This window comes from Pteropus vampyrus, unplaced genomic scaffold (genome assembly GCF_000151845.1).
Source record: "Pteropus vampyrus isolate Shadow unplaced genomic scaffold, Pvam_2.0 Scaffold25, whole genome shotgun sequence".
NCBI lineage: Eukaryota > Metazoa > Chordata > Mammalia > Chiroptera > Pteropodidae > Pteropus > Pteropus vampyrus.
Window position 1 is genome coordinate 3167609 of NW_011888806.1, and position 23313 is coordinate 3190921.

The window sequence follows — 23313 nt, forward strand, 5'->3', positions numbered from 1 at the left end:
GCCTCCCTGTGCAGTAGGTAATATCATCCCTATTTATAGATGGAAATACCAAGTGTGCTTGTGCCAACAAGGCCTGGAACTGGCTAAGGACCAGGTATCAGTACTTCACTACTTAGGGAACTATATATTTTCACTCTGCAAGAAATAACCAGGGCAGAAACAGTCCATTCAGTAAATAGAAGACTCAGAGTCTCTGGGGGCTGGTGAAATTCATCAGGGAACATGACTGCCAGAAATTCTGAGGGCTAGAGTAAAAGAGGAGTCAATACCCTGAATCCCAACCCTGTCGATTCAGAAGAGGGGGACACCAGCCACTCTGGAAGGCACAGCAGTGCATTTAGAGATCAGCGGTTTCAGATCCAGTGAGAGATGAAACTCTCCTCCAGAGCAGGTATGTTATTTGTTTATAAAAATCATGATAATTAAAATAGATACGTTATCATTAATTTATACCTGTGTCTTGTATACATTCTTAAGTTTCCCAGCAGCCACATTTTTACAAGTGAAGCAACTAAGGTGAGGGAGGAGCCTTGAAATTAAGGAAAGAGATTTTTTTTCCTCATGAGTAGGCCTGTGCTTTAGGAAGTACAGTGAAGAAACTCTTCAGGCTTAGGAAAAAGAATAAGTGGATGGAAGAAGTCACCAAAACCATGTAATGTAGTCTTCCCATCAGGAGATAAGTCTGAGTTTGTTTTAACAAAAGAAGCTGTTTTCTTCACACCATGAGAAAGCAGTTCTAGATCTACTTGGTCCCACTTATAAGGAATTATGTAAGTAAGAAAGAGGTTTCTGTTGTTTGTTTATATAACAACAGGCATATCCAAGTATCATAACGGTTAATACTTTGGCCCTGGACTCCTTAGAATTAAAGTTACACACTAATTAAAGTTATATACTATAAAAATCATGAACCACTGAAGCTACTAATTTGACTTACGTGAAGCTCTATTCCAGAGGTATTCAAAGGACATTATCTTTTTATCAAATTAGTGCTGATGCACCCCTCAGCAGAAAATCAAAATCTCCAGTACCTCTATTATAAAAATCCAAACATAATCTCATCTGTAAATTAGTTCCTTAAGGATTATTATCACTCTTATTTCATCCTAAAGTCAATTGTGTATTAAATTCATGCAAAACCACTTGAAATTCAGGCAAACTTGAACTAATATTAAATAATAGGTTAAATGAAAATAAAAATTTTAATAGAAATGATAATATCAATAAAACTTTATTTTACCATGTATGTTTCCTCATAACTTTGAATATACTTTAAAATAAGGAAGGTTATATTAATATACACATAAAAGAAATATGAATGGAGTTAAGTATCACTCTTATTTTAACATTTGAAGAGGCTATGCTAAAGTTCATATACCATATAAAGAAAGTTCCTAGAAAATCTATTTTCCACTCTTTGGAAAAGACTTAAATATATACGTAAGGAATTACTTGATAAAAAGCTTCTCAAAGTAACAGAAAAGACATTCATATCAGAGAAAAGTTTTGTTTTTATTTAACACATACTAGCCTTTCCATAGAAAGCATCAACAATAGTGCTGTCAGTGTATTATACACACATTTCTTAGTAGTCTTTTAAAAACTGATGCTAGAAGAAATACAGAGATCAAATAAAAGAAAAGAAGTAATAATGCCATGATTTTCAGTTCAGATTCATGGCATGCTAAACCTTTTCATCTCTTCTACCAGCCAGAGTCACTGTGTATATTCAAATATTTTTCTAATGACAGATGGCTGATACCAAAAGGATGCCTGAAACATACTGTATCCTAAATATATACAAATAAAATTCTCTTATCTCCCTTCACCTGTCCCCAGATATAAAACACAGCTGCTTAGTGTTTTGAATTTTTTTAATGAGAAGTGATAGTTTTTGATAATCTCATTAAAGGCTTTCTAATAGACTCCATACATGGAGAATTTTCACAAGACTGAGGGTTGATCTGAATGTTTAAACAACTAGTTTGTAAAAAATAAAAAAATGAAATGAAACCATTGTGTATAGATCTTATTCAAACAGAGAATGTCACAGAACAGTAAAATCTGACTTTAATCTTAGTGAACCCCTTTCTTTCCATGCTCTACCTAAAGGTCTATAGCAAAATCGGAGGATACCAAATATACATGAAATGACAGAAGATGCGTAAATTACGAAGGTAATGAGGATGAGCTTTAGCGATCACGATATTAGATAAATCCAGTGATATATTTAGACACAAAAATAATTCTCCACTAGTCAGATGGAAACAAATAAAACTGTAATACTATTCTTGGTTAATATAAAAACGTTAGTTACATAGGCATTCCATTATCTGACCACCTTGCTCTACATTTCTTATTATAGTCAGTCAGCAGTCTCTGTGGATATGTCTGCTACTACCAAACACCCAGTTGAAAAGTGAAAAATTTAGTCAAGCAGTGGGTTATCTTAAGGATTATGCCAAATCAAACATTCAAATTCAATTTTAACCAAAATGAGTAAAACTTGCATTTATCCAGATGATTTAAGGCCAAATAAGATGACCAATATGATTTAAACAGTCACCATGATTTCCATTCTGAGGTCTTCCAAAACTTTACAGTGGAAGCACTTCAAAGTCCTCAATACATCTCATTAGCACCTCCACCAAAGGATGTGTAAAGAAAAAAGAAAAGTTTAAAAGAAGTAGCTGCTGTTTTAGAAACACTTGTTTATAAAGGATTTTCAACGTTTTATTAAAATGATATGTATATAATCAAAAACTGACACTTGAACAACAAAATGTTTACTTCACTCTATGAATTCAGACAAAAGAACTATAAATTATTCATCATAGTTTACTTTCTACTTCTTCAATAAAGAATCTTGCCTTACCTTACATTGGTTATATAACATTATCTCTTGGTGTTGTTTTTTCCATTATCTCTTTCTGGAAGTTGTTACAAATAGAAATAGCCTATGAAAAGCAAGCTTGAAGTTTTTTGAATTGTATAAAAAGCTAGAGATTAATTTAATGCTGAGCTATAGAAAATACTGAAGAGCTTTCAATCCTAGAGTAGATGTTTATGATGTCCTTACAAAGTCCTTATGATGGTTTACAAGGTCCTATAAAAGCTGGCTTCCAATAAACTCATTGGGCTCTTCTACTATTCTCCCTCTTCCCCATCTTGCTCCTCATACCGCATGCTCTCCCGCTCAGAGCTTTGTGTCTGCTACTCCTCTGCCTAAACATTCTTTCTTCCCTTAGATATATACTTAGTTTCCTCCATCAAGTATTGGCTCAAATTTCACCTCAATGAAGCCTACTCTACTGCTCTATTTACCACAACAACCACCCCATCCCCAAATCCCTACTTGACCCTACTGGATCTCTATTCCTACCATTCTAATGAAATTCTTCTTTCGAAGGTCAATAAATCCAGTGAATTTTTCTTAGTCTTCACCCTTTTTTATCCCTAAGCAACTGGACACTGCAAGCACCTCCCTTCTTAAGAGTCTCACTCATGAAAAAGTAAATTGAAAAATTCAACTTATTAGACACTTACTAGAAGCTCTTCCTTTGTTTTTCATGATGAGGGCCTATCTATCCAAGTTTCTTCCTCTCGTGTTCATATAAATATAGGTGATCATGATTCTTCTCCAATGATCTATTTTCTCAAATGTGTTCCCCTATAATGTCAGGGCTTCAGCTAATATCACTTTGACTACAATGCTAATTTTTTTTCTGAAATGCTACATCATATTTCCAACTGCCATTACATGTATAAATATTACTATTTCTCCTACAGCAGTTTAAATTCTACCTCTTTCAGCTCTGTGAATGTTACCATACTAGGTTTAAGCCTTTCTCACTGACTATATGTTGGGCATTTTCTATTTGTCTGAGGCAGAACTCTATCAAAACAGAAGCTAAAAAAAAAAATGGCAAAATATTTTCTTTGCCTCACCTGTAGTTAGAACTGGAGTACAAGACTGAAACCCTCAAAATCAGATGCACACATCCCAGACTTTACAAGAAGCTAAGAAAGGACCTCCGGGCATTCATTCTGACCAGTGGTGGCAGGAGTAGTAGCAGCTACATTCATTTTCCAAAGGCAGCAGCAACACCAATTCTAGCGGCAGCATCCAGATCTAGCACTGGTGATGTGAGCAGCACAAGTTGGAGTGTTTTCACTAAGCTGTGCTGAAAATGGTGTTTTGATGATAGGATAAATTCTGGGATGGAATTTTAAGTATTGGTCTTAAATTAGGCTCTGTCTCCTCAAACCTGGTTTTCATAGCTTCTTGGAGAGGCTATGAACTAGCAAGTAATCCTCTTAATAACTATTTTCTGTGCAGATTAATCATGACTGCTTTCTGTTGCTTTGAACATATCCAGGAGACCCAATTTGATGGACAAATTTTGATGGACATATCCAGGAGACCCAACTGGTCCTCTCAGCAGAATGAATTATCTTCTCTTCTAGACTTCCATAGCACTTTATCAGTATCATTTCTATAACATTTCTCTTATTATTTTACCCTGTATTATAATTATTTACACATGCTACAGTTTATATTCCCTTAGGGCAAGGGACCTTTTCACATGTCTTATCTATTTTAGCTATCCTTCTAAAATGAACAAAACGTATATAAATTCTTTCTGGCTTAGGGAGCTTCTCTAAGTCCCTCCTTCTGTGCTCTGGATCTGGTAAGGTTTCATCATTCCATTCCATAGAGATATTGGCATTACCTCTATGACTAACTTATTTAGAAAGTCTCTAATGTCCCCCTAAGATTCTGTCTCTTAGGTCATTCCCTTATTTCCACGCACTTTGCTCCAGCAATACATACAGAGCATCAACAAGGTTAGCAAAACCATTCAATGGGCAAAAACGTCTTTTCAAAAGTGTTTCCAAGAAACTGGATATCTACACTCAAAAAAAGAAAATTAGATCTTTATCTTATACTATATGCAAATATTACTCAAAATGGATTAATGACCTAAATCTAAGAACTAAATCTATAAAACTCTTAGAAGAAAACATAGGGGAAAAGCTTCATGTCATTGCGTTTGGCAATGATTTCTTGACTACGACACCAAAAGCACAGGCAATACAAAATAGATGAATTGGACATCAAAATTTAAAATTTCTCTGCATCAAAGGATATAATCAACAGCTTGAAAAGGAAACCTACAAATAGAGAGAAAAATATGTAAATCATATCTGATGAAGGGTTATTATCCAAAATACACAAAGAATGCCTATAATTCAACAACAACAAACACAAATAAACAACCCAATTTTTAAAATGGGTAAAGTACCTGAACAGACATTTCTCCAAAGAAGACATATAAATGGTCAACAAGCACATGAAAAGATGCTCAACATCACTAATCATTAGGAAAATTAAGATTAAAACCACAATGAGATATTACCTCACACCCAAAATGATGACTATCAAAAAGCAAAGTAACAAGCATTGGCAAGAACGTGGAGAAATTGGAATCCTTGCGCCCTGTTGGTGGGAGTATAGAATGGTGAAGCTGCTATGGAAAACAGTACAATGACTCCTTGAAAAATTAGATAGAATTACCATATGATCCAGCAATTCTACTTCGGGTATATGCTCAAATGAATTAAAATCAGGGTTTTGAAAAAATATTTATACACCCATATGCACAGAAATATTATTCGCAATAGCCAAAAGTTGGGAAGCAACTCAAGTGTCCTTCAATAGATGAATGGATGCACAAAATGTGGTATACACATACAATAAAATATTATTTTAAAGAAATTCTGACACATGCTTTCACATCGCTGAACATTGAAGACATAATGCTAAGTGAAATAAGCCAGTTACAAAAAGATTACTCTTGTTGTGATAATCATATGTTGAAGCCATATACCCAATGTGATGGTGTTTGGAGGTGGGGCCTTAGGGAGGTAATTAGGTTTAGATGAGATTATGAAGATGGGGCCTCCGTGAAAGGATTATTGCCTTTATAAGAAGAGGAAGAGAAACTTGGGCTAGCTCCCTGTGTTCTTGCTCTTTCTCTGTCATGTAAGACACAGCAAGAAGACAAGAGTCTGCAATGCAGGAAGAGGGCCCTTACCAGGAAATGAATCTTCTGTCACCTTAATCCTGATCCGGCCTCCAAAACTAAAAAATAAATGTCTTTTTTATTTTTTTAAAAGAGGATTTCTTTTTTTGTTTTATTTTTATTTTTTTAAAAAAAGGAAAACCAAAAACTTTTGTTCAACCCCAGCTTCCAGGATACCATATCCCGGCCTGGATGAATCAGAGAGCTGGTTTGTTACTCCTGCTCCATTCCCATTCTCCATATTGCTGTCATAGTGCTTAGATGCTTTAAATGCTGCAATGGTTCCATAACATTCCTCTGTATATGATCCAACTACCTGAAAACAGAAGCAACTTCCCTGGCTATTTCTCTAATTCTATCTCTTGCCACCAATCTCTATGCACTCCATGTTTCAGTAGTAACTTTTTATTTCCAATTGCAGTCCTCTCAAATATACCATATTTTCTCTCATGTGCTATGCATTGAACAGTGTGAGCTAGGATGCATAGATTAAGAAAATGCTTCTATTCTCAAGAACATCAGTCTAATGGAGGGACACTCATAAAGGGATCATTCTCGTTATTGTCATACATACTTCAGTGTTGACAAATAATTACATGTAGACAAATATGTATGTGCATACTTCTTGAATTTTGCTTTTTAAATTTCGCCCATATTTTCAAAAGTTTTTAAACTGATGTCCAATGCTTGTATGTTTTTAAACTTCATATCAATGCTTCCAATTTTTAATTTATATTTGCTCTACAAATGGAATTCCTACAGTGGACATAATGAATTTCTAATATCCTTTTACATTGAAACACAAAATTCTGGAAGCACACATTTACCACCAAACAGTATATCTTTAAAAAAAAATTAAAGCTGAGAATTATAATGAGTTTCCTTGAGAGTACAGACAACATTATTATAGCAGAGAGAAAAACTGCAGGTACATTCCTTAATAGTCCATTAACCATTTTAAACATAGGTAATTTTGCCTCTTTTCTGGTTTCATAATTAAAACTTCTCCTGCCATTTAGAGTAAACACAATTTCAGCCACAGGAGACAAGAATGACTAGTTCAAGTTCAAGGGTTCACTGCACATGAATATCCATAAATGCCCCTTGACAGTCTTGGTAGTATAATGAACTTTGCAATTACTCAGCAGGCCATCACCACAATACATGAACGTAATGCTTCCAACGTCAAACAACAAAACATTTTACAAATAATACCAACCAACTGTTACAGTTCACATAGGACTTTTGGAAACTAATTAAATGGCAACAGTTCCTCTTAAATCTTTATAAATTTGCAGGGAGTTTTGCTTTACAGAGCTATGCTTATGGGAAATAATTATTAAGAAAAGGTGTTAGCATTATATACAATTGGGAGATGCCAATTAGCAAAACCCTCCTTCAAAATGACACCAGTTAATTCCAGCATGAGCCCTCAGAGAGAAATAGCCTCTCTCTTAAACAAATGCTAGTGCCTCATTGTCTTCAGGAATGTCTCCAATCGTCTTACAGAAAACCTCCTGGGGTAAATGTTTCTGGCCCTGCTTTCCTGTTGCCTCTACACTGAAGAAATGATTTTCACTAAATTAATCCATGTGAATAAAAGTATACTCTGGTGGTTCTTCCACTGTGGAAAGTTTAACTCTGCAAGGCAATCTTTGACATAATACAAAGTATTGAACTTAAAAATAATACACAGATAAAAGGCAATTAATTATTAGCACATCTATTAAAAAATATAGAACATATTGGACAATGTATATGTATATGTGCTTAAAAGCAGGCATCTCATCTACCAATTTACTTAACTGAGTGGTCTGGGGATTAAAGTGGTCTGGGGATGAAAACATTTATATTCAATTTAAGATAGTCCATTTTAACTCATGTTTTCCCAATCAATAAGCTGAAGATTGCTGATGCGCAAAGTACATTGACATATTGAATAAGTAAGTTCGCAATTTTTAACGTGGTAAAGAGCAGCTACTCTGCTATTTTCATCACAAAGGGGTTATTGTTACTCTGGACATCTTTAGAACAGCTTTGAGATGATGGCTCCACATTTATTATCTAGTTAAAAAGGAAAGATGAACAATAAAATGAGCTGGGTTCCCTCCTCAGAATCACATACTGAGGAAAAAACGTGGAATTTGGTCATGAGAAATGGAGAAACTGTGGTTTTCTTTCACTCATGTTTTATTCAGAAAATCTCTGATAACTGATTTAACATTTCAGATTCCAAGACATTCATATATGAACCAATTAGTATTTGTACTTCTAATTTTATTTTTAATTTTTCAATAAAACATGTAAGAAAAAAATAAGTCAATGAGAAACTGGTTCTTCTGGGTTTGGAAACCAATATTTCTTTTCAACATGTTTTACAAAAAATTTAGTTGATCTTCTGACCCTAAAAGAGCACCACTCTTTTTTTTTTTTTTTTTGGCCATAGAGAAAAAAGCAATAACTTGGGTAACAGATAACTTTAATATTCAGTTAAGAAAAATCTGCCTTTCATTTTTCAAAAATACAGACTTTTAAATACATATATATAACCATAGCACAGTTCACCACATTTTCCAAAATGAGATTCAGAAAAATCCTGATAAATTATCATTTTTATCTAAAATAATATAGACATTATTTCAAAAATTTTTAATGTTATCTAAAAATAGAAACATTAAAGAATTTTTTTCAGAAAAATGAAAAAGACTAGTAACAATACTGAGAATATAAGATATAAAGAACCTGCAATAAGAAAAGATGAGAAATTGTGCTTCAGGTGGATACTCCTGAAGAACAGCAGGTTATTTTGTAACTTTACAGAGATATAGCTTTACAACTGTGTTCTGAAGTCCATACCTTTCTGTAATATTAGGATCGCTCCTAATATTATAATTTGTGGTTTAATTTCTAAGATTACAGAATCAAGTAGATCATGTATATGACAAAAATTTTATCAATTAAAAGATTCAAATATCAATTCCTATATAACGCACAAAGTATTGTTCTATAAAGTAAGCAAAGATATACTGTATACATTGATTATACAAGGGACCCTGATGTGTTGTCAAGTGTTCTTGTGACATATAAAAATGCAATCATAAATCTATGCTAGCTATAGTAAAACCTAAACAATTATATTTGCTATCTTAAAATAGGTTAAGACTCTATCAAGTCTTTTAAATTCATAGCACAAATTTGAGCAATGTTCTTCACTTTCTCTTGATAAACTAAACTATGGTACACAGAAATATTGAAAGGTAAAAGGGGTCAAATACGTGGTAACAGAAAGAAATCTAACTGTAGGCAGTGAACACACAATGAGATATAAATATGACTTGCTGTTGAATTATACACTTGAAACTTATTATACTTTGTTAACCAATGTCATCCTAATAAAAAAAAATGTTAAAAAAAAAACATTCCCATGAACTGAACTTTGATCACAATTGTACAACAGGTATCCAAAAATCATTCCTAACAAAAATGATATTTCTGAAAATCACTTTGATATTTAAAAACTGAAGACTAAATCTATCCTATTCACCTTTTCTCCTTCGAAGTGTTTTGGAACCTACTGAAAGAGCAACTTCTGGCAAACGATTCATTGCAAAAAATCATTGCAAAATGCTGAGTCTATCAAGATATTTCACCTTTCCACAAAAAATGAATAAAGAAATAAAGGAATGAATGCCAGCTGGCCAAGTCTTTAGCATTTTTACTCCCTACAAGAGATATTTTCTATTCACAAATTATTAGGTCTTTCTTAATACCTCTCTTTCCCCCAGGTCTCATATCCATTATATCCATTATATCAAGACTTGGTAATACTATATTCCAAATTGAACCACTTCTCATCACTTCCACTGCAAAAATTCTAGACCAAGATACCATCACATATCTTGCAGAACTTTGTATGAGTCTCCTCTTTAGTCTACTGATCCCACTACGTCCTGCCACTGACAGAGTTCTCCATTTAGCAACCAAAGTTAAATTTACAACATGTAAATCACATATTATTTCCCTGCATAAAACGTCCAATTACAAACAAAACCACACTCACTCTTATGGCCTATATGATTTGGCCTCTGCCTGCTTTTCTGAACTCATTTCCTATCACTTTCCCCTTTGTCCAAAATGTTCCATGAATGCTAGTTTTCTGCCTATCCCTCAAACACATCACATTAATTTCCTTTCGCTGTCCCCATACTTGTTCCTATAACTTATTTTAATTATTTAGATTTTGGCTCCATGACCATCCTAAGAAAACTTTTCTAACTCATTTTATATTCTCTGGATAATTGATCTCTCTCTGGCCTGATAATCTTTGTTCATGTATTTATGTCTGCCACCTTGTGAATACAGCATTTTGGATGCAAGTACTTTGTCATGTTCACTACAAAGTCCAAAGCATCTATAACTGTGCCTGGCATACAACTGGCAAAATTGACATGTATAGAATGAATGAAGTTGGCTCATCTGTGTTCATATTTTATTTATAGATACAACAAACCTTTGATGTTTGTGTTTTGGAATGGCCTGGACCACAGACTGAGTAACCAGGAGGGCAATCCTCACAGCAGCAGATGCGATGGGTTATAGAGTTAGGTACCAGGACGCCCCTCTTACAATATGTTGAGGCTTCTAAAAGCTTTCCCTAACACTGACTTGAGAAAATGGAGACAGTCAGTAGCATCCCAGAGGGTGAGGGAAACCCTGAAAGTCTGAGACACTCACCTGGCATATAAAATTTTAATCTGAAATGCATGAAATACCTTCAGTTGTTAAGGTCAATCATCTCTAATCATCGGAGAGAAAAAAAGGAATTTTCTAAGTGCAAGATCAGATTAATTAGTGTTACTTCTTCCTTTAATACACAAAGTATATGCAGTGTACAAATACAGATTCTAATTTATTAGCTACTAGAGTTGTCATTATTCGAGTAGCTAAGAATGTTGGCGTCATGGGCTAAATTATAGAGAGATTCAGCAATTCTGAATTCAACAGTACTAGGAATAAGTAGTGTCATCTTACTAGACTTTAAAATAGAATTTTTTAGTGTGGTCTAAGGGAAAGCGCCTTGGAATAAGAGTCGCAGATACTCTTATTAATCGCTCTACTGCAATTAATTCCTGTTCTTGGTAGAAAACAGAAATCCTCTTATGCTTCACAATACTGTCATACACTGAACAAATGACATATCATATACGAAAGCTTATAACCTGTAAGATATTGCACAAAATTAAAGTCCTCACATTAGAACTTGTTGTAATATATACTTTCTCATTCATGTGTATAAACATGCATATATTAAAATATATTTTATGTGAGAAGTCTGTTTCATTTGTGGTATATGCTTCAAAACCAGAGAACCCAAAAATGTATTACACAAATGCATATAAACACATCTTAAAAGAAGTGAGTGTTGAAGGCTTGCCATCATTGCTTCTAGATCTGAAGCAAGTTCAAGGGTCTCTGACATAAGAGTTGGAAAGAACATATAAATTTAAAACATTTTACCATAGTAGAAGTTTTGTTGGCAGGCATGTGCTGTATAGAAGGCAGAGGTCTCTGAGGAGAGAGAAGAAAGGTATGGAGGAATGTTTTAGGGGTATGTGTGTTTAAACTGGAAACATGTTAGGTTTCATTTATTTTGAGCCCTATGGGCTTTTCACTGGAAATGGGAAATACTCTCACATGAAGGAGAATAAAGTTAGTGGCAATTGACTACAAATAAGATATACTATGCTTACAGAGGTAAAGAAAGCATTTGAAGTTTTCCTCAACTATAAGTTTAGAATATGATCCTGCTAACAGGGTAGTTTTATATACTATATCTAACTTGAGCTCTAAGATATTATTGGAAATCCATAACACAGTCCTTCCTGCAATAAATCAGGTTGTTCTCTTTTTCTCTGTCATAAATAAAACAGACTTTATCGCAAATCTTTTTAATTCATTTAAATTAGCAGTAGTAGTTTTATGGCATATACCATTTTAATATCATTTTAATAAAGTCACATTTAGAACTCAATTCCCATATTCGTTTTATAAACTTAAATTTCATAAATTGCATTAATGCCACAGAAATGGACTCTGTAGGTACATGTGCTTATAAACATTGCAGAAATAAAAATATTTTCCTGTCATAGAATGTAATATTATAACTCTGGACTGGGCAGATCATGTGATTTTCCAAAGATTAAATAGCAAAGGTCACCTAAAACTTCTATCCAATGTTCTTCAATTTTAAATTTTATTTCAGATATTGAACATCTGCTGAATTTCACAGATGAAAACCTTGTTCCAAACGATTATACATGATTTCTACTGTCATTTAAAAAGAAGCACACCCTAACAGAATTTAAGAAAGGCCGACTAAGGTAGTTACTTACTCAGTGTAGTTAGAAAACACATCTGTTTTGGAATGCTTACCTAGTAACTGCACGAAAAGGTATTTTCTAACAGCCTCTACTAAGACTTGCTTCCAAACGGGGAGTTTTCGTATTTTCTTTCCAATTAAACAAAGTGGCCCTTTAACAACCATATGGCCCTGTGCTTGCAAAGAAGTTTCATTCAGCATCTATTTTTAGACACAGATTTCCTTATAAAATATACTGCAGTCACTGAACTGAATGAGCCTTCGTGTTCTGTGGACAAAGCCTCCTGCCATCTAACAAGTCGTCTACAGCATTGCTGGCCACAATGCCTGTCCTATTTCTTCTCTCCCAGGGAATAAGACATAAAAAATTACTGAATTGTTTTTCAAACGAGTTACATTTCATTTATTTACAAAGTTTTTTTGGGGGGGGTGGAATACATGTGCTAACAGAAATCTTGCCCGCTTCTCACATACTCAGTACATACTAATTTTCTGTCAAGCTCTTTAAATATAACATGCTTTGCCAATAATACCTGAGAAGAGACTAGTTCAAAAAGTAAACAAACACCTCTCTCTATATATATGAAAATATGAAAACTCCCCATTTGGAAGCAAGTCTTAGTAGAGGCTGTTAGAAAATACCTATATATACCTATATATATATATATATATATATATATATATATATAGTCTGTATAAAATAGTATATAATTTTTAAGTTTTTACACAACATGTCTGCCCTATTATACAAGGAAGTCAATGGGAACTGATTCAGTGACTTTCGGTAAACCAACAATGAATACCAGAACATCAAGAAAGGGCATTTGATATATATTACTCAGCATATAAGTAGTTGATTAGTGTCATGAAAAAAGAACAGATGAAATTTAAATTGTTTAATCTGGAATCAAGCTACTGTTTTCATAGTAAGTAAACACCTGGTTAAAATTTATCTATGATCATGTTAACAAAAAAATCACAATCACATAGGAATAAAAGATGGGGACAAATTTTTCAAATCTGATGAACTGAGGGTTGTATTTAGCTGCTGGATTAAAAACCTCTTGAAAATCTCTAACATACAGCTACTCTACACCAAGTAAATCATACAGGCTTTATAAACACAACAGTATGCAATATGGCACAAGGCACCTGTACTAGTCACACTGCATTCTTTCTAGGCTAAGTACTGTGCTTTCTTCCATTTTGAATATAAATATAGTAAACACCGAAAGAAAAACCTATAAAGAATTTGTAACTGTTATATTCTAGGATATCTCAGATTATTTCCCCTGAGTCACTTTTTTCCTGTTTTATTGAGATATAATTGATATGTAAATTTTATTAGTTTAAGGTATACGACACAATGATTATATATATATATATATATATATGTGTGTGTGTATATTTATATATGTATATATATATATAGTGAAATGATTATCACATTTAACCATCTAGTTTACTATTATTTTAGTTAACATCCATCACTTCACATAGTGAGTCACTTTTATTCCTGCAGCACAAGAATTTATAATTTGAAAAGGAGGGGAAAAAATTAGGAATGTGTTATTTATTAGTTAATCGCACACAACCCAATACTTGCATATCCACATGATTGTTTCTTTAAGTGTAAATTTCTTCAGGAAATTTTCAGCATTTCCACAGTCCATTGATCATAAATAAGTAATGTTTCATCAGTAGTAGGCCTCAGTGAGGTACGTCATTAAGGGGACTGTCCTGTGCATTTTAGGCTGTTTAGCAGCATTCGGCATTGCTACACCCTAGATGCTAGTAGCACCCCTCTCTCCCAGTGGTAAAAATCAAAAATGTCCCCAGATACTGTCAAATGTTCCCTGGTTGGGGGAAGAGACAAAACTGCCCTTCAGTTTTCTTAATTCTTACCACAGATTTAAATGACAACCTCAGATTAAATTGTAAATATAAATTAAGTCAAAAGAATCTCTGATTAGGTACAAAATTATTATAATCAAACCATTATGTATTAAACTATAAGTATATAATTCACATCCAAGTTTACACAAATTTAAGCTTTTATCTTAAATAACACATTAAATTTTATCAAGCTACCAATGGTGAAAGCAACTATTTCTGATTTTCCAAAAATATCACCCAATTAAAATGTTTCCTTTCACCATTTGAGGAAGATTTATTTTGGTTTTGGTCTGGCCCAAAATGGCTAGAAGTAAGCACAGGAAGTTTTATCTGAAAAATGAACATGGACCAAGTCTTATAAATTGGCCCTAGTGCTATTTCCTATCATAGCTCCTGTTTGTTTACATTGGAGTTCTTATAAATTGGGTGTTATTTCCTTTCCACTAAGTCTCAAGGTATTAACAGCCAAGGAGGTGTTTTCTGGCTTCTTCCTCCTCCTTTTCTCCTTCTTCCCCCAAATAAATAATGCATTGCTTGGAACACAATTTTAAGACTCGGCCCCCACCTTCAAAACTATTATGAATTTGTTTTACCTAAACTCACTTTTATACCAGAGTATCTTTAAAATGAAAATGAGCAAAACGTGCATCTTCCAGTAGGTATCTCCTTTCCAACAGAACCATTTATCTAGTCATTTGACAGCTAAAACTTGCAAATTCTTAAGTAAATCAGTTCCATTTATTTTGACTTCCTGCCTAGGCTCTTCCTTCCAGAGAAAACATTACTCTAATATTTTCATCTATTAAGTACTCAAAAAGTTAAATGTCTCTATTTAAACAAAATTTCTTACCCTCACTTCAAAAAAAAGGCACAATTAAAGGAAGCGCAGAATTATTTCACTTCTCTGAATAGGGTTATACTCTTTTAGTTTTAAAGAAACACATAGTACTTTGTGTGAATTAATAACTAAAGTAATAAAACAATTGACTTCGTATACAATATATAGCAGTGTCTGACAGTTAAAAAACTGTCCTTGACCACTGAACCTCCAGTGAAAAAAGCTGTTGAAAGTTCATGCACCCCAAATGCACATTCATTATAATTAAACAAGAAGATTACACAGCCATTGCTGACAAGGATTATCAAAATAAAACGGCGCCACCTGCCCCTTGCTCTCTCATTAATTAGTATAGAGTCTGAGGTGCCAATTAACAAGAAGCAGAAAAAGATCAGTAAATACAGCGCAGGCTGAACTTGAAGATTAACTCTTCCAGTTCGGGTCCCATTTCTTAACTATACTATGTAGACTTGTCTATGCAAGCCAAAACTAAAGCCTAGGAGATATATATATATATATATGTATGTGTGTGTATTATATATATATATATATAATACACACACATACATATATTATAAGTATATATAAAATTATAAATATATATAAATATATATTTTTTTAGAAAAACAGCTTTATTAGGAAGATATTTCAGCTGTTTGAAATAATTTCTAAATTAGCTGTCCAAAAGTTCAGATAATTCTATGAACAAGTGGCCATTTATTATTTCACAGGGATGCAAAATACTAAATAATTCAGGTAATTCCAGTGACTAAAATACTTTCACATTATAAATTACAAATATGTGGTAGTTAATATTAACTCTAGAAAACAACTAAAGTACTGTATGGTAAGTATTAACTAGCACCCACCCCACTCCACACCCCCATCCCCACTTCTGGCCCCCCGGCTACTAAATAACACTTTACAGGCCTGTGACCACAATTTTTTTAAAGTGAGTAGAGTAAATAGCTTCATTGTTGGTTTTATGGAACTATTATTAGTTACTTTTAAATTTGACTATTCACTCTTTTTAAAACGTACTTTCCAAACACAAGATATGTATTTCCATACAATTCTCAAGTTGATCCATAACTACTCTATAGATCGTATTATTATTCTGAAAACCTAAAATTATTTCTCAAAAAATAAGCATTGTAAATGCAAATTATCAACAAAATTATCAATAAAATATAAATTATATTGTTACATGTACACAAGTGATTAACATGCATTCTTTAATAACTATATTTCATCGATGAATATTTCAGTTTAATCCAAATAATAAAATTTGCTTTACTTAATGTGACTTCATTTTATTAAAAATATACTATTTTCCTCTGTTTACCTATTTTACAATAATATTTTTGTTTTTCATGTGGATATAAGAATATCTAATCACTAGAGTCACAATAACTATAGAGAATGTGTCCTGAAAAAATAATATTTGCAAATCTTGTTGAATAAAATATAGAAACTTGACATTAGAAAAAGCTACCCCAAGGTCATTTTAAGACCAAATTCCCCAATGACATTACAGCATACATTCTGATACATGAGAATAATAACCTCGAAGACTTACTGAAAGAATTAAATTAGATTACATGTTCAAGAAGATGTTTTAAAGGCCACAGTGAAATGTTGATGCTAAGTGGAAACTCATTCATCTACCCAGGAAACACTTCAAACATTACCTGTGACAGACGACACTCCAAACACCTACCTTTGTGTCACATTGTATTTTTAAGAAGCACATCTGATAATTCTAATACAAGTAATATCTGACCCACATCAGTATTGCTCTTAGATATGGAAAAACGGGGTCCCTATTTTAAGGTCTGCATTTTGGAGGTACTGGCTCCAATCCTCTTTGGGCTGCATGCTCCACTATCTACTAGGAATCCATGGAACCAACAAACAAATGTGCCTAACTGGACCTTACCATACATCCTTTCAGATCACAACCTGCATACCTGGGACCATGGAATTCTCTTCCCAAAGAACTAGAGTACACAATCCTAGACCCAAAGGATGGCCTAGAGCAACTAGTTATTGGCCATGTGAGACAGAATTTGGACAAAAGGGCTGAGATGTCCACATCTACGTAAGATAAATCCCTGCGGTGCAGCAAGAAGGCAGTGGGGGAAGAACAAGGGTGCTGGGCCATGGGCCAGGGTCAGATCATCTCACCCAAGGTGACAGCGGTTCAGCACAGAATTCGATAAATCTGGGAACTCTACTTTGGAATAACCTGGCCTTCCAACTTCAGTTTCATTTGAGGAACTCAAAAGAGCAATGTCATCAGGGAGGAAAATGTCTGCATGGCTTGTTGAATATTGACGAGAAACCTTACAAGCCCCTTGGGCATTACATGTAATGTCTTCTTAGGCAGTGGGTTAAGGAAAGAGCCCAAGGTGGATGAGCAGCTGAATCTTGGGTGTGGAAGAATGAACCTCTTCTTATACAAAGAAAAAGAAAGTGGGTGTTTCTCTGTGGATTTGTCAAGTGTTTGGAAGAAGAAACTGAAATAACAAAAAAAAGACAAAGAAAAAGAGGGTAAGTTCTCTTCCCTACCCTTCTCTTTTGTCTGGTCAGTGCAGCTGGATCTGCCTAGACTAAATCATTGTGTTTGGTGGAAAAATAATCATTTTGAATATGTGCTCTCCACAGTAATCTGGCATAAACTGTTGCTTTACAAATATTTTTCTAATTGTGGGTTAGATGGTATATTTGTAAGGGCAAGAGGATAAACATACTTTATAATATTGTGTTAGCTTAATTTATAACTTTTAAATATTTTGACATATGGTATGTAGTTCTCCATTTGTACTCTTGCCCCGGATCCTTCAAAAGTTAGAGGTAGATTTGGAAAACACATTGCAAACACCTTGTCAAAGCTTCTGTCTCTCTCTCTCTCTCTCTCCCATGTCCTTCTTGTCTCTTATCCCTGCAATCCATATATAATTACATAACACAATATGCTGCAAAGATAACAATCTCTTCCATATTTTCAAATATACCAGAAAGTTGTAAAAAAAATTACAAAAAGTATTAAACAATCTCTGTCATAGTAACAAATGGCAAAACATGAAAATACCAAGCTACATATCCATAAAATGGAAAAAAATAGGAAAGATGAAACCAAATACTCAACAACTTTACCAAAATTGGATAAATAAAAACAAGTATAACGCATGGACCTGGCTTTAGAGGAGCTTAAAGATAAGCAGACACAACCTTTACTTGAAATAATTTCCACCACCTAACAAGATATCTGGAGGACAGAAGGTAACACAATATTATTCGTTGAATGTATCAATAAATGAAAAAATGAACTAACGATTCTATTGAGACAATACTAGTTTGTTAAGCAATGTCACCCTAGACCTAGGCACAGAAGCCCATGCTCTAATCTAGAGAAGTGTCAAACTTTTTGGCCTCAGTATTCCTTTACATTCTTAAAAAAATATTAAGGATACCAAAGAATTTTTGTTTCTTTATTTTTGTCAATTTGTTTTGTTTATGATTCATTTACTTACCATATTAGAAATTAAAGTTGAAGCACTTATAAAATATTTATTAATTCATTTTAAAATAACAATATTAAGTCTATTACATGTTACCATAAATAGTTTCATGAAAAATCACCATGTTTCCTCAATTAAAAAAATTTGGTGATAAGTGTCTGGCTTAACAGAAGATAGATTCTCAACTCTGCTTCTTCATTTAATATGTTGTGATTAAGTTGCTTTGGTTAAAGTATATAAAGACAATTTGTATCCTACAGATAAAAAGAATTGAAAAGGGGGAAAATATTTCAACAGCCTTTCAGATATTGTGAATATTCTACTTAATACTACACTCAACATGTAGTAGTTTCCTTTAGTTTAGTTGCAATGTCGAATCTGAACCCTAACAACAAAATATTGGATTCTATTACATTAAAATACATTCTACTACATTGTACTTTGACTAGATCTTTTATCACGTAATTTTATAACATCATCCATTGATCATTTGGAAAACATCAGTGCACCAACTCATGCAGAACTTGCACAAGTTAACGTTTCCTTATACAACAAAAACTCACATATGCTGACATCACCACCAATATCATCAAAAAAGATTTTAAATATTTGGATACTCTGAGGCTCATGGTGCCAATAACAAATTTTCCAAAATTCGAGCTACCTGAATTTTGACTTGCTAGTTCAAACTTTATCAGCAACATGAATACTGTCGATTTTTTTTCCTTGATAGGCTCACTTCATTCATTTCAAGAATATGTCTATGTAATATCCAAGTCTAAATTGTCATAATTTGTCCATCAGCCATTCTTTCAATTAAAAATAATGACCCATTAAAAAGGAACTAGTTCAGCAACAATTTCTTGAGTAAAGCCATTGTTTTACTTTCAGTATACAGCACCTTCAGTATGCAGAATGAAGCATACTTTCATTTCATCACATAGACTATTATAAGGGCATGTACTAAAGGGTGCAGATTTTTAAATTAATAATTTTTATTACTTTATCAAGGACATTTTTAAATTAAATGTTCATTTTTTTCTTGAAAAGTATGGCAGTGAAGGACACAGTGGTGAACAGCAGGTCTGTTGCCACCACCTTTGTTGGTGCTGAGGTGCCAGCAGTTTTCCCTACCATAGCTTACAAATCATTGGAGCAAATACTGGCACAGTGAAAAATGCAAATACCACTTCAGTATTACTATTAAAATAGTTTTGAATTGACAAATGCTCCAAAAGCTTCTTGGAGAGCTTTTCGAGTTCCATTGACCATACTTTAGGACCACTATTCTGGCTGCCCTTTCTCCTTATGTATCAAAGAGCCCATTGGAACAAATAAACAGCTCCCCAACCCAACTCCACCCCACAACCCTTGTGGATGACACTCCATGTAGTACACAACCATTTTGTTCTTAGCAGAGAATCTTCTTTAAATAATATGTAGGGGAAAAAATCATCGAGAAATACTGACATTTCAAAAAGGCATCAGTATTGAAATCAGGAGATGAGTACAAATGGACCCCGGTAGTAAAAACTTACAATTCTAATTACTTAATTTCCAGGAATCCATTTTACGTCTAAAAGATTAAAAGTGTAGAAAGTCCCTTTTAGAATACTAATGTTATAATGATAAAATCAGATAAATGGTCCAGTATAATCTTTCCCTACGAAACCCAATAATCCCGAAACCTTATTCCCTAACCAGGTTGATAAACTTTCACTCTATAAAAACTGTAATATAAATTGAAAAGGAATGTCACTCAATTATCTAACTGAATATTAGTTGGAATTTAGCATAATATTAAAATTTAAATCAATTCATCAAGTTAATATAGGTGAGTTTTTTTTTTGTTTCTTAAATCATGGGAAGTTGAACTCAGAAAAGTCTGTCTTTATTAACTTAATTATTCTGAATAGCCTTGAATCTACATTTCTTGGATAGATTTTATCAATTTTAAAATACTCCAGCTTCTGAATTTGGATGCCTATATAACATTTGCTGAATTAACAAATATTGATACTACTCACAGAATTTAGAATCAGAAGGGACTTTAGAGTTAATTTAGTAACAGAATGCAAATATGCTGACATTCTTACTTGTTCCCTCAACTATTTATTAATTCATTTAACACATATTTATTTAGTACGTACAACCTGTCGGGCATCACTCTAAGCTCCAGATACACAACAATATATAAAACAGAGTCCCTGGCCTAATTTATCACTGTATTTTTTTCTACAGAAACAGACATAGCCTCGGAATACTGAAAACACTGTACCAAGGAACTACTACTAACCAAATTTGCCACTCAGATCCAGTTAAATATCTTTATTTGAGGCTTATAAAAGGTCTGAGATGATGCAAGATGCTATAGGAGATCCCAAAGAAGTAAAAGATGGTAGTTTCCACAGGGAAAAAAAACCAACCCTGCAACCTAATTAAGAAAGATAATACATACTTAAAGCAAATATATAATATAAACAGTATGATAAAATGCTAATTTTAGAACAGAAAATAACAAATACAAAAGACATCTAGATTTCAATGTAGGTTGATGTCTTCAAATAATATCTTTTTTCTAATTCAAAACCTCTTTACCCTATTTTCTGCTATTCCCATGCATTAGTAGTATTGTTCCAGAAGTTTACATTTTCTGATTTTGTTTAATCATGTTTAAGAACACTATTTGCTCCCATATATACAGAAGAAATATATATGAAATCCTGAGAAGCAGGACAGTCTCAGTACCTGTTTTCTCATGCAAGTCAGCCTTTTTCTAAGAACAAATAACTAGCCTGGGAGGCATCTCTGCATGGGGTGGGCTGTCTCATATAAGAAGCCTATTCATGTGGGTCCTTTAGTACTCACCCGTACCTGTAAGTCAGCCAAGGAAGCAAATGTCCGTGTTTTCTCAAAGGAAAATCAGATAAAAATAATGTTATCCAAAATAAAATCAGTTGGAGGAAATACACGAGGAACTAGACTTACAGGGCTCAAACTCAAAAACTAACTATAAAAATAAAATACTACGACTTTTACATAATCAAATTAGACCAATATAGAGTCATTGTTTGATGAGAAAAACAACTTTTGAAAGTAATATTTACTAAATCTGTTTTTCTTTTTTGTACCTCTTCCTAATTCACCCTAAAGGCCACACAATGTCCTTTCAGTTGAAGAACTAGTTATTTAATGAAAAGGTTGCATAATATTTTAAACACAAGACAAAGACACTTAAAAACAACAAACAACATAAATCCCCCCTTTAAAAAACTGACATCGACATTTGCGATATTACAAAGTCTAGTCTTCCAGGAGCTCTCTTAAAAAATGCTTTACTTATTTCAGATAGGTCCCTATTTCTTTTTATGGGAGACAGCCTTACTAACCCAAACAGTGTTACTTATTAAGAAACTCTTTTCTCAGAAATTTTGTTCCTTCCCCTAAGTGCTATTGTGCTATAGTGTCTTTGCATACTTATAATTCAGCCTCTGTTATAAAAGTCTATATTTAAGATATAGTAAATGAAAGACAGATGTTTAAAACATTGGGTCCACAATGAAGTTATAAAGACTGCTAGCAGAGTAAATTCTGTGATTAAATTTAGTCTGACTTTGCAATAAGGGTATTTATACAGGTGGAAAAGCACCGAAAATAAACGTCCTATGCTAATATTAAGTCAAAATCAATATTAATTAGAAGCAGCACAGATATAGTTATATTAAAATATCTAAAGCCTAGGTCAAATGTTTATGCTTAAAACCACAAATGTATCAAATATATCAAGAATCAATTTCTCTCAAATTAATGAACACTGTAAATCAGTGAAATAATCCACGATTTATTCAATTGTGACCTTTGACAATTACTGCCTCACTTTCTCCTGCCTAAAACATACAGCTTTCCTCTGATACACCTAAGTTCCTGAAAATATTTGTACATCAAGACATAGTCTTCTTTAACTGATCCCTTATTTCCCTCATTGTCTAATATATTCATGGGAATAGTTATTCAAATTTCTTCATGGAAGCAGGCATTTTAACCTAATGTGTTAAGAAAATGAGCAGGGATTTTTTTTTCATTTTTGAATGGTTAAACTTTAAAGGTATCCGTCAAGGACGTTTCAGGATGAGGCACCTGCACATAAAATTTATAACTAAAGAGCAATGCCCATTTTCTACTTATCTATGAAATTCTTCCATCAATATCTTAAGTAGAATATATGAGGCAAGAAGTCTAGTCATCACCCTTGTCCATTCTTCCCTTCTTCCTTAGCAAGAGAACATGGTTTTTCAGGGCAGCAATATACCCGGCTAAAAGACTACGATGTGGTCATTTGATTAAAAACTGGCCATGAAATGTAACCAGAGGAGGGACATCTTAAATGCTGATTATAGGAAGGTACTTGACAAGGAGGTTCATCAATTTGTCCATATGATCTCTCCTTCACTTCCACTTCTTTCTTGCTGCCTAGAAATTGGACATGACAGCTGAAGCTGTAATAGCCAATAAGGACCATAATGTGTCTTCGACGATGCAAGCCACATGCTAGATTGGTAGAGCAGAAAATAAAAAGTGACTAGATCTCTG

At 33.5% G+C, this 23313-nt stretch overlaps 1 protein-coding gene across 14 annotated transcripts in view; it reads right to left on the reverse strand.

The window, feature by feature from the left end:
* Positions 1–23313, reverse strand: part of BMPR1B (bone morphogenetic protein receptor type 1B) — a 356154-nt gene that overhangs the window by 106271 nt on the left and 226570 nt on the right. For 2 of the 14 annotated variants that reach the window (XM_011356267.2, XM_023528420.1), the window contains one exon: positions 23129–23193. The exons of 11 other annotated variants lie outside the window; for them this stretch is intronic. The gene's annotated coding sequence lies outside the window, so the exon portion shown is untranslated. Of the gene's footprint in view, positions 1–21597; positions 21634–23128; positions 23194–23313 lie in introns of all 14 variants that reach the window. One more of the 14 variants, XM_023528418.1, reaches the window with a different exon arrangement.